Genomic DNA, 12,299 nt, shown 5'->3' with positions numbered 1-12,299 from the left:
ATTGTGAGGCACATGCACTAACCCCTGTTCCACAGTGCAGCCCTTTAATGACTGTTAATGACTGTTGCAGTAGCGGGGAAAAAAACAGGCTGGCAAGAAAGTAGGACAAAAACTGTATTCATCAGCAAAAAATTTAAGTTTTGACAAGTAAGCAGAGGAGACGTACTGTAGGTGACCAGCATTGCAAGAAGAAGTGACGCCACATGAGCGTAGCTGAGCAGATTGGAGAAGAATTCTCACAAGAATTCTAATAAATGCCCTTTCATACATCAAAGCATAATAGGGGAAAACTATTGACAATGAGAGTAATTTTTTTTTCTTAAATTAATAACAAATGCAAAAAGGCAACTTTTTTCATGGAGGGCTTGTGCCTCTGCGGAGGTTATTACTCTTTACCGGCGTGTCTCGGCTGGTAGAGCGGCCGTGCGAGTAACTTGAGGGTACCAGATTCGATTCCCGCTTCCGCCATTCTAGTCACTGCTTTTGTGTCCTTGGGCAACACACCTTACCCACCTGCTCTCAGTGCCACCCACACTTGTTTAAATGTAACTTAAATATGTAGATAATGGATTTCGCTATGTAAATATAATTCACTTCACTCATTTATTTTCTAAATACTGATATAATATGTGCTTATTTGGTATCCGCTGATGTAAGGATAACTGTAATGTAATATTGTAAGTCATAATTGTAAACAAACACAAAAAAAGTCTGATACCGATATACATCAAAATGCCAAATATCGGCACCAGTAATCGGCCCAGCCAATAATCAGTCCATCTCTAACAGCAACCTTCCCTCTGCACATTTTTATACAACATTAAGATACATTTTTGAGCCTGGAAGTGCTGGAGTCCAGCTGTCAGTTACGCAGCTTCATCTGCTGACGTAACTCAGCTAATTGCAGCTTAGTCCACTAAATCGCTTCTACGGCCAGTCAGGGGCCAGCCTCCACAGCACAAACATGCTTGTGAGTCCTCAAGAGTTCCGTCAAACACTTGAGTTCAGTGTGATGGCCGACAATGATTCATGTGGCTGATTGAGCTTCAGATGGTTAATGAACAACACAGCGGAACACAAAACATGTGTAGGCTTTAAAGAAAACAACAGGCTAAACTGTTTTTGGTCATTAATCATTGCAGGATAGTTTGAGGAACTCGTCTAAAAGTCATACACTCAGGTTCATGACGGATCAAGTTAATCAAAAACGTATTCTAAGAAGATAAGCAAACACTGTGTTGGCCAACACAGCTAGCTATATTTAGAAGGAGCCATGATGCAGGTCAACATCGCCATTAGGATTAGTGACCCAGAAGGAAGGACATTGCTGCGCCTACTTCCTGTCACTAATGGCGGGATCGCTCTGCTAAGGTCCGAACTCAGTCTTCTCTGCTCCGGAGGACAACCTGCGTTTCTGCGGCGGTTACCGTGGCAACAACAAGGAGGGGCGGAGGGGTTGCATCTAGAGTAGCCATTGAGATGTAACAGTTGGAATTTTTAGCTGTAGACCTTGTTGTGCTTTTTAATAGCCTGCTTAAAGGTTGAATTAGGATTAATAAGCAATTCAAGGCCACATATTAAGAAGGACCTATTGCAGGACTTGGATTTGGCGTACTCGCCCACAAACACATTATAATGGGACTGTCTGCGTGGCTTGGCGTACCAACTCTGTACAGTACATGGCATCATAACACACCTTACACAGCAGAGTCACGCATAAAACACCTCTGTTCGTCAATATAGTGACGAGTGTGTACGTTCTCTTTCAAATCAGCCCACACTTACGTAGAACCAGGGAAATAAGCACGAGCATCTACCGCTGCACCAAATAAAACCAAGACCTGTCAGTGAATAACTTCACGTTTTGTTGGTTTGAAAAGGTGAGATCATGTTGCACATCTCACCAAAAAGATCAGTTTTTCCCACACACAAACACGGAGTATTGCGCCATGACCATTTATGCAAATTTAGATGACATAATTTAGAGCTGCTCCCCAGCAGCCCAACGCCACAGATACATTCCTTTCCTGCAGGAAACACTGAAGGACCTACTGCAAGGAATCACATTTTGGACCGTGCATTTTTATTTCAATTGCAAACTTCTCTTATTATAATGCCCCTCAGTTATCGAGGCAGAAAGGAAATGTAAACACAACCATGGTAAACAATTAATCAATGTAAACACAATTGTAAACAATAAACTCTTAAAATGAAGGTGCAAAAATAAGGAATATGTAAGAAATCTGACTACGGTCCGTTTCTAAACATCCACATAACCTCCATACTGTCAAGGTAACTTTCCCTGTTTTATCCATAATTTATTCTCACTCTGTAGCACTCATTTTTACTTTGTCTTCTCACTCCGTACAAAGAATCAACTGCGAGACAACAAGATGGCGCAACCAAACTTGATAGTGGATATTGTTACCCGATTGGCTGTTAGCGTGACACTTCCACTGATCACATCCTGCATTGCTCGTAGGGATGTAACGATAAACGGTAATAATGATAGCGGTAGAACTCGCGACGGTTAGTTTGAAAACAAGAGACATTGATCCCTTTCCCCCTGAAGAAACAACATACACCGATCTTAACTTGTATAAACACATTACTGTCTGAGCAACTAAGATATTCAGTTGTGTACATTGAACCTACAAGTTGTGCTCTCTTAGAACAGAGTGATCGTTCTAAACTCAGAGGAGAAGAGACCGAGGTGTTTTTACGGTGCATTCAAGGCCCGCCAGATACAATAATTGATTTTTTTGTTATGCACTTTTCATTTTAATAAATCTTAAAGCGCTACAGTACAAAACTAATATTTAAAACAAACACTATCACATGCAAAATAGCAGATTTTCTAAAAAATATATATTTTAGGTATTGAAAAAAACTTGCTCAAAAATTTCAGTGTGTGTATGCACTTTTTGAGCACATTCAACAATACCGCGATATTGATAACCGTGATAATTTTGGTCAGCGTGATAGGAAACTTTCATGTCAGTTGTACGGCATAGTGGCCGTGCCAGCAACCTTAAGGTTCCTGGTTCGATCCCGCCATCCTAGACTCGTCCAAGACACTTCACCCATGCTGCTGATGGGTCGTGGTTAGGGCCTTGAATGGTCTTAGCTCCCGCCATCAATGTGTGTGTGAATTAGGGACGTAACAGTAAACAGTATAATGATAAACAGCATTTTAGAAAACACTGCTTACTTCCTGGAAACAAAGTCACAGCAGCACTGGCACATGCGCACTAGTGTCGTTTGACCTGAAAATCATGGCAGACAAACTCCCCAGAATTTGCTCCGGAGATTTACCCTCGGAGTAAACAGAGCCAAGCGCTTGGTTTAACTTCATTTTCCCTCGCTTCATTTCCGTTCAGTCTGGGCGTGCGTTTCAGAGCGCACTGCTGTTAGATGGAGACAATGTGGACAATATTCGATTGAGAGGTATCACTCCTGTTTTTGACCAAACTGTTGCACTGAACCACTAGGAGGTGTTAGAGAAGAACAAAGCTTGTTTATTGGACTTCATCTTCATTATGGGTTGTACTTGTATAGCGTTTTTCTACCTTCAAGGTACTCAAAGCGCTTTGACACTACTTCCACATTTCATTAGCCAAACAGCTTTGTGTTTTATATTGATATCAAAAGTAAATACCATGTTTGTTTTTTTTTACATTACTTGTTTTTTTAAAGGTATTACTTCGTGTATAGTTAATTCTTATACGTAATTTCTGCTCAAACTCTTAATGGATCTAAATAACTTTAAAAAATACCTCCCTCTATCAAAATGTAAAAATAGAGATAAAGTCATCATGTAATGAGAAAAAGTTGACATTGATATTATTAATGAATAAAAAAAAAACAAATACTTGTCTTTAGTTGTATGGATAACGTTTATCTATAGCCTTTTTATTAGACATTACAAATGAAATGATGGTATTGCATTCACACCTCACCCCAACACTTACCATGAATTGATTAACGTGGCCCCCGACTTAAACAAGTTGAAAAACTTATTCGGGTGTTACCATTTAGTGGCCAATTGTACGGAATATGTACTGTACTGTGCAATCTACTAATACAAGTCTCAATCAATCACTGCTTTACCCAGCAATCAGTAATCATGATTTCAATATTGATAAAAAATGAACATAATTATTATTTTGGCCATAATTGACAGCCCTATGTATAAGACTTGATCGCATACATGAACACTATCTTTATCCATATGGACAAAAAGTGCAGTTACATTTTATGGCTATCAGGTGCCATCTTTCAAAATTCTTACATCGGTTTTTATTTTGGAATCTCCTATGTCCATAAAGTACTATCTTGCACAATTTTCACATTTATTTTAGTTATTTATGTTATGCTTTTTCTGCCATGTTACCTTGTTTATAATGCTTGTGTTGCTTTAATATGCTCATTCAATTTCTACTTGAGGTCCATGAAACCAAGTTTTTATCTCCAATGTTTATTCTACAAAGGAAATCATTTGGAATGTGTTGTGTTTCTGTTAAAACTTGGTTAAAATATTTCAGGAATAATACTTTTAGAATTTTTTTTAAGCACATTTATAAATACTGCGATAATAATAACCGTGATAATTTTGGTCACAATAACCTTGCTAAGAAATGTTCTTACCGTGACATCCATAGTGTGAATGTGTGTGTGAATGTGGAAATAGTGTCCAAGCGCTTCGAGTACCTTGAAGGTAGAAAAGAGCTGTACAAATATAACCCATTTACCATATGGTGACATCCCTAGTTCCTCTGTTACAAGAGAGTTGTCTCTTGTTTCATTGAACGCATTTTTTATTGATTAAATTACGTGTATCGTGACCTATACTGATACGGTTTTACCGCCCAGCCCTGCTGGACATGCTAGTAATCATGTGACAGAGACGGTGTAAACATGAGCATGTTGGTTATGGCACATAAAACTGCTTTAAATAGCAACACTTGCCTAGAAGCCAAAACACGGCAATGCTGTTGAGAAACAACTGTTATTTTGTGAAATCATAAGTCAACAGACACCTTGAGTAAAATACCCAAAACGTTTCAGTGACAGAACCAGACTACTAGTGTACAACTCAAGGATGGGATGCTTTTTGGATTATGTCACCTCTCAAAAGGCACAACTACACAACCAGAATGCTGATCATTCCTCATCGTGCGGAGTTGTTCCTACAGCTTTTTATGTTTTATGATGCAACCATGAAAAACACAGCAAGACTGAGACTCAGACCTCTCCTGGTCTAAAATGCATATTTCATAGAAGTGTATTTACATTTGAATAACGAGGCTAATACCAATCTGTGTTTGCTAACTAAATGTATTGTTTTGTCATTTTGGATTAAAATTCTAAATAATTCTCCCGACAATTACCGTATTTTCCGCACTATAAGGCGCACCTAAAAACCACAAATTTTCTCAAAAGCTGACAGTGCGCCTTATAACCCGGTGCGCTTTATATATGGATAAATATTAAGATTCATTTTCATAAAGTTTCGGTCTCGCAACTTCGGTAAACAGCCGCCATCTTTTTTCCCCGTAGAAGAAGCGCGCGGTGCATGCTGGGATATGTGACGTTTCATTTCCATTTGTGTGTTTATGTAAAGACCCCAAAATGGCTCCTATTAAGTGTGTTGTCTGTCTAATTATAAATAATGCAGACGAGGCGTGTTAACTGAGTTCTCAACGTTTACTCACAGCGTGCTCATAACCACATTCTAACTCCCAGCATACAACAACGCTTCTCAGGGCTACCGCGCATGCTCGTCACTATCGTTGCATGCTGGGTAGTGTAGTTGTTATATTTGCTAGCTCATAACATCACATTAAGAGACACGCTTACGCGCTTAATTCAATACTCGCCGTCATTCCGGGTGGATTGACAAAAGACCTCCAGCCGCTAGATATTAATGTCAACAGGGCATTCGAAGCTAGACTGCTAACTGCGTGGGAACAGTGGATGACAGAAGGCGAACACACGTGACGTTCACCAAGACAGGGAGACAGGGAGACAGCGCCAGACGACATTTTGGATCCCACATTCGCCCAACTTTTCAATTCGGACAACGAAGGAGAATAATTCGAGGGATTTATGAATGAAGAATAACTTCAGAAAGTGAGCGTTATGTTTATTTTGTGTGTTGTGACATTAACGTTCGAGCAACATTATGTTGCTATTGCTCTGCACTATTTTGAATTTTACTATGTTTGTGATTGCACATTTGCGTACATTTTGGGAGTGAACAGAGTTGTTAGAACGCTGGTTTTTAATATATTATTAAAGTTTGACTGACCTATCTGACTGTTTTTTTGACATTCCTTTAGCGCAGTTAGATGCGGCTTACAACACCGGGCGGCTTATAGGTGGACAAAGTTTTGAAATATGCCGTTCATTGAAGGCGCGGCTTTTAACCCAGAGCGCCTTATGGTGTGGAAAATACGGTACGATGAGGACTAGAGTGCACCTTTCTAGAAGTTGTTTGTTTCTTCACACCAATCTGTCGGAGGTTTGACAGAAAATACATTGTGTTTATGACTTCATTGATAATTCCATCATATCATATGAAAACTTGATGATTAGTTTCCTCAACGCTAAAGTGACTTCAGACTGTACAAAATGCAACTGCCAGACTTTTGACCGGTGCACCAAGACCAGCCCATATCACCCCCATTTTATCCAGTCTTCATTGGCTTCCAGTTAAATTCCGCACTGAGTTTAAGATTTTAGTCCTGACATTCCGTGCGTTGCATGGTGGGGCCCATCAGTACATCACTGACTTGTTATGCCCCCTACTCCTCAGGGCGCAGCCTCCGGTCTTCAGGCCAGGGTCTTCTAAAGATCCCAAAAACTCGTTTTAAAACCCGTGGAGACCTGGCATTCCAGGTTATAGTTCCCAGACTCTGGAACATATTGCACCAGTCCCTCCGTGATCTTGACTGTGTTGAAACTTTTACGAAACATTTGAAAACTTCTTTTTAGTAAAGCTTTTAGTTAATTAACCTTTTAACTATCATTTTTAATCCACTTTGTATCCTTTTTATGATGTTGCCCCTGTTGTTTTAATTGAATTGTTGTTTTACTTCACCTATGTTTTGTACCGCGCTTTGTGATTTTATCTGTGAAAAGGGCTTTATAAGTAAAATTTACTTACAATATTCATTCATTTTTCATTCATTTCAGGCAATGACACAAAAAAAAAACTACAAGGTAGACAACACGTAATAATATGAATTAATATAATGCAAAAGGTAATGTACAGTATGTAAAGCTTGATGGTCCAGTTTTGCCTGAAAGGGAGTTGGAAGAAGATAATTTATTTAATCCCACCCTCAGTTCTCAATTCAGTGATTAATACATTGAGTTTCACTCTTACTTTAAGGATTATAATACACATTTTGTATCATGGTGGCATTACCACAGGTAACAATAATTTGCATCAACAATGTATGAAGAATGAACATAGCAACAATGGTAATAGACAAAATACCAACAATGGTAATAGACAACATAGCAATAATGGTAAGGAAACATTGAGCACATGTTAACACTTTGAGACAGAGTACAACAGCAGGTCAAATTAAAGACCCTCATCTCTATATTTGAACCAGACCTGATGTTTGTACAATAGTTCAAATCGATTAATAGTTTGGCATTGCTTGTGTTGAAAGTCCAGTTTGTTCCTTAGTTTTACTCCGCATACAGACACACAAAAACATTTACGCAAGGTTTGAGCTCTCGGCTAAGAGAAACATCCAAAGCCTCTCAAATTATGAGCCTGCACTCGTGTTATAAAAAAAACCTTGTAGATTAGGCGGCAATAATTTGTTAAATGTTTATATAAGATTATTGATGTATTATAGTTAACAAGATCATCAAATTTGAGCAACTTTGATTGTATAAACAGATTATGAGTATGTTCTAATAAACCAACGTTGTGAATGATCCGCACTGCTCTTTTCTGTAACATGATCAGAGGATTAATTGTGTTGTGGTAAGTATTCCCCCATACTTCAACACAATATGTAAGGTATGTTATATGATCAGAGGATTAATTGTGTTGTGGTAAGTATTCCCCCATACTTCAACACAATATGTAAGGTACGGTGTGTGTTCAGAGGATTAATTGTGTTGTGGCAAGTATTCCCCCACACTTCAACACAATATGTAAGGTTTGTTATATGATCAGAGGATTGTGTTGTTGTAAGTATTCCCCCACACTTCAACACAATATGTAAGGTATGTTATATGATCAGAGGATTAATTGTGTTGTTGTAAGTATTCCCCCACACTTCAACACAATATGTAAGGTATGTTATATGATCAGAGGATTAATTGTGTTGTGGCAAGTATTCCCCCACACTTCAACACAATATGTAAGGTTTGTTATATGATCAGAGGATTGTGTTGTTGTAAGTATTCCCCCACACTTCAACACAATATGTAAGGTATGTTATATGATCAGAGGATTAATTGTGTTGTTGTAAGTATTCCCCCACACTTCAACACAATATGTAAGGTATGTTATATGATCAGAGGATTAATTGTGTTGTGGTAAAAATTCCCCCACACTTCAACACAATATGTAAGGTATGTTAGTATATGATCAGAGGATTAATTGTGTTGTGGTAAGTATTCCCCCACACTTCAACACAATATGTAAGGTATGTTATATGATCAGAGGATTAATTGTGTTGTGGTAAATATTCCCCCACACTTCAACACAATATGTAAGGTATGTTATATGATCAGAGGATTAATTGTGTTGTGATAAGTATTCCCCCACACTTCAACACAATATGTAAGGTATGTTATATGAACAGAGGAGTAATATGGTTGTGGTAAGTATTCCCCCATACTTCAACACAATATGTAAGGTATGGTGTGTGTTCAGAGGATTAATTGTGTTGTGGCAAGTATTCCCCCATACTTCAACACAATATGTAAGGTATGTTATATGATCAGAGGATTAATTGTGTTGTGGTAAGTATTCCCCCATACTTCAACACAATATGTAAGGTATGGTGTGTGTTCAGAGGATTAATTGTGTTGTGGCAAGTATTCCCCCACACTTCAACACAATATGTAAGGTTTGTTATATGATCAGAGGATTGTGTTGTTGTAAGTATTCCCCCACACTTCAACACAATATGTAAGGTATGTTATATGATCAGAGGATTAATTGTGTTGTTGTAAGTATTCCCCCACACTTCAACACAATATGTAAGGTATGTTATATGATCAGAGGATTAATTGTGTTGTGGTAAAAATTCCCCCACACTTCAACACAATATGTAAGGTATGTTAGTATATGATCAGAGGATTAATTGTGTTGTGGTAAGTATTTCCCCACACTTCAACACAATATGTAAGGTATGTTATATGATCAGAGGATTAATTGTGTTGTGGTAAATATTCCCCCACACTTCAACACAATATGTAAGGTATGTTATATGATCAGAGGATTAATTGTGTTGTGATAAGTATTCCCCCACACTTCAACACAATATGTAAGGTATGTTATATGAACAGAGGAGTAATATGGTTGTGGTAAGTATTCCCCCATACTTCAACACAATATGTAAGGTATGTTATATGATCAGAGGATTAATTGTATTGTGGTAAGTATTCCCCCACACTTCAACACAATATGTAAGGTATGTTATATGAACAGAGGAGTAATATGGTTGTGGTAAGTATTCCCCCATACTTCAACACAATATGTAAGGTACGCTATATGATCAGAGGATTAATTGCCTTGTGGCAAGTATTCCCCCAAACTTCAACATAACATGTAAGGTATGTTATATGATCAGAGGATTAATTGTGTTGTGGTAAAAATTCCCCCACACTTCAACACAATATGTAAGGTATGTTAGTATATGATCAGAGGATTAATTGTGTTGTGGTAAGTATTCCCCCATACTTCAACACAATATGTAAGGTATGTTATACGATCAGAGAAGTAATATGGTTGTGGTAAGTATTCCCCCATACTTCAACACAATATGTAAGGTACGCTATATGATCAGAGGATTAATTGCCTTGTGGTAAGTATTCCCCCACACTTCAACACAATATGTAAGGTATGTTATATGATCAGAGGATTAATTGTGTTGTGGTAAGTATTCCCCCACACTTCAACATAATATGTAAGGTATGGCAGTACCAAGGTGCAGTATAGAGTACAGAGGGCATTTTCATTGAGGTTTGATTGATTGATTGAAAGTTTTATAAGTAGATTGCACAGTACAGTACATATTACGTACAATTGACCACTAAATGGTAACACCAGAATACGTTTTTCAACTTGTTTAAATCGGGGTCCACGTTAATCAATTCATGGTAAAGTTAGCTTTGTTTATATAATCGAGAGGCTTGTGGAGATTTTTGTTTTAAAGTTTCTGACATGAGGTTTCCACGATATAGAAGCTCCTTCTTTGCCAAAAGTGCAATAAGGCACAAAAGTATATGAACAAGTCACACGAATATCTTCCACGATAATCTGGTCACGATCACTAGTGTGCAAGTGTCCTATCTGATCTGAACACCTGTGATATTTTCTGTCAATATCCGGCGATGTACGACTGAGATTATTGGCGTTACCTGTGCTCGGCGTGAGTGTTTAAGGTGGATCCACGGGCGTGAGTGTTTAAGGTGGATCCACGGAGTCTTGACACTGCTACGCCATCGTGCTAACTCGCGTTAGCTTCTCCGGGGCTAGATTAGCCGGGTTAGCTCCTCCAAGTGGGGCTATATTTCGGCTACCAGACGCTGCGGGACGGGGCTAATATAGGAAGGGGCTCGGCGGAATTGAGCCAAGTTTAGCTGGTAAAACGTGCGTGGGGGTGTTTTAGTGGCATTCGCCAAGTTATCCGCCGTGGGCAGCTTGTGGTTGTGTTAAAATGGCAGCCTAGCTCGATAATGAGTCAGGAAAACAGACCGCTAGCCGTTAGCATTAGCCAGCTAGCTCGGGGTGCTTGTCACAAGCGCCCCCATAAAGTCCGCGTCGGCTGCTCCCAAAAATGCTTCCTTACCATTTTTTTAGGCCGTGACAGTCGCCGTAAGGTCGCCGCGTGTAGGAATGATGACCCGGGTGTCGACGTCCGCCGCCAGTTGTCGTGCTTGTTCGCTAAAGTGCGAGCGCTCCGTTCGGTTCGCACAAAGATCAGCTCATCAAGCGACGATTCATGTTGCGTTCACGGAGAGTGGGAAACATGGCGATCTTCGTCACGACGTACGTAAACACACGCAATAGTCCACTCGTGTTGAATGGAATTCATGTTCAGTATTAAAAATCACGTCTTAACTCAAGATTAGTACAGTCAATTATTTTTTTTATTTTTTTTTTTATTTGACTGTATAGCTGCCACTGTGTACTGTACGTTTTGATTAATTGATTGACACTTTTATTGGTACATATTCAGTACAATTGACCACTAAATGGTAACACCCGAATAAGTTTTTCATCTTGTTTAAGTCGGGGTCCACGTTAATCAATTCATGGTAAAAATCAGATGCGTTATCAGCAGGATTTAAGGGATAACATTCCAAAACAGTATTGCATACAATTCATTAGATTGGATCAGATTAGATTAGTTTATGTCTTTTGATTGATTGGTTGATTGAAACTTTTATTAGTAGATTGCACAGTTCAGTACATATTCCGTACAATTGACCACTAAATGGTAACACCCGAATACGTTTTTCAACCTAAGTCGGGGTCTTTGTCAAAGGGGACAATGCAATTTCATAAAACACATGACATGGTTAAAAAAAAAAGAAAGCCAGAATTAGCGAGAAGGCTATTTTTCATCTGTAGTCCCCTGGCCATGATGTAAAAAAAAAGGCTAGTAAAATAAAAAGAAAGAGAGAGAGAAAGAAAAAAAGCACACAATACATATATAATATGATAAAAAAAATTAAATACAACATAACATTTATTTTAGCATCAAAACAGGCTCATCTTTTAGGCGTTGATAAGCATTATTTTTACACTTTACACTCAGTGAGAAGAAACACCGGTTCTTCAAGTGAGTCCTTGAACGCAGCATTACGTCAGAAGTGTAGGGTGTCTGTAGGACTACAAAAATGGTCACCCTGCATGACTTCTTCATCATTTAATGTTAAAGTACCAATGATTGTCACACACACGCACTAGGTGTGGTAAAAATTGTCCTCTGCATTCGACCCATCCCCTTGTTCACCCCCTGGGAGGTGAGGGGAGCAGTGGGCAGCAGCGGTGGCCACGCCCAGGGAATAATTTTTGGTGATTTAACCCCCAA

The 12,299-nt window shown here is 38.8% G+C and overlaps 1 protein-coding gene across 1 annotated transcript in view; it reads right to left on the bottom strand.

The window, feature by feature from the left end:
• LOC133609414 (cullin-1) overlaps positions 1–11,224 on the bottom strand; it is a 29,530-nt gene extending 18,306 nt beyond the window's left edge. The window contains exon 1 of the mRNA XM_061964984.2: positions 11,052–11,224. The gene's annotated coding sequence lies outside the window, so the exon portion shown is untranslated. The remainder of the gene's footprint in view (positions 1–11,051) is intronic.
• Between the last annotated feature and the right edge of the window lie 1,075 nt (positions 11,225–12,299).

The sequence above is a fragment of the Nerophis lumbriciformis genome, linkage group LG07 (genome assembly GCF_033978685.3).
Source record: "Nerophis lumbriciformis linkage group LG07, RoL_Nlum_v2.1, whole genome shotgun sequence".
Taxonomy (NCBI): domain Eukaryota; kingdom Metazoa; phylum Chordata; class Actinopteri; order Syngnathiformes; family Syngnathidae; genus Nerophis; species Nerophis lumbriciformis.
Note: the sequence above shows the minus strand (reverse complement) of the source record. Positions and strands in the feature narration are given on the sequence as shown.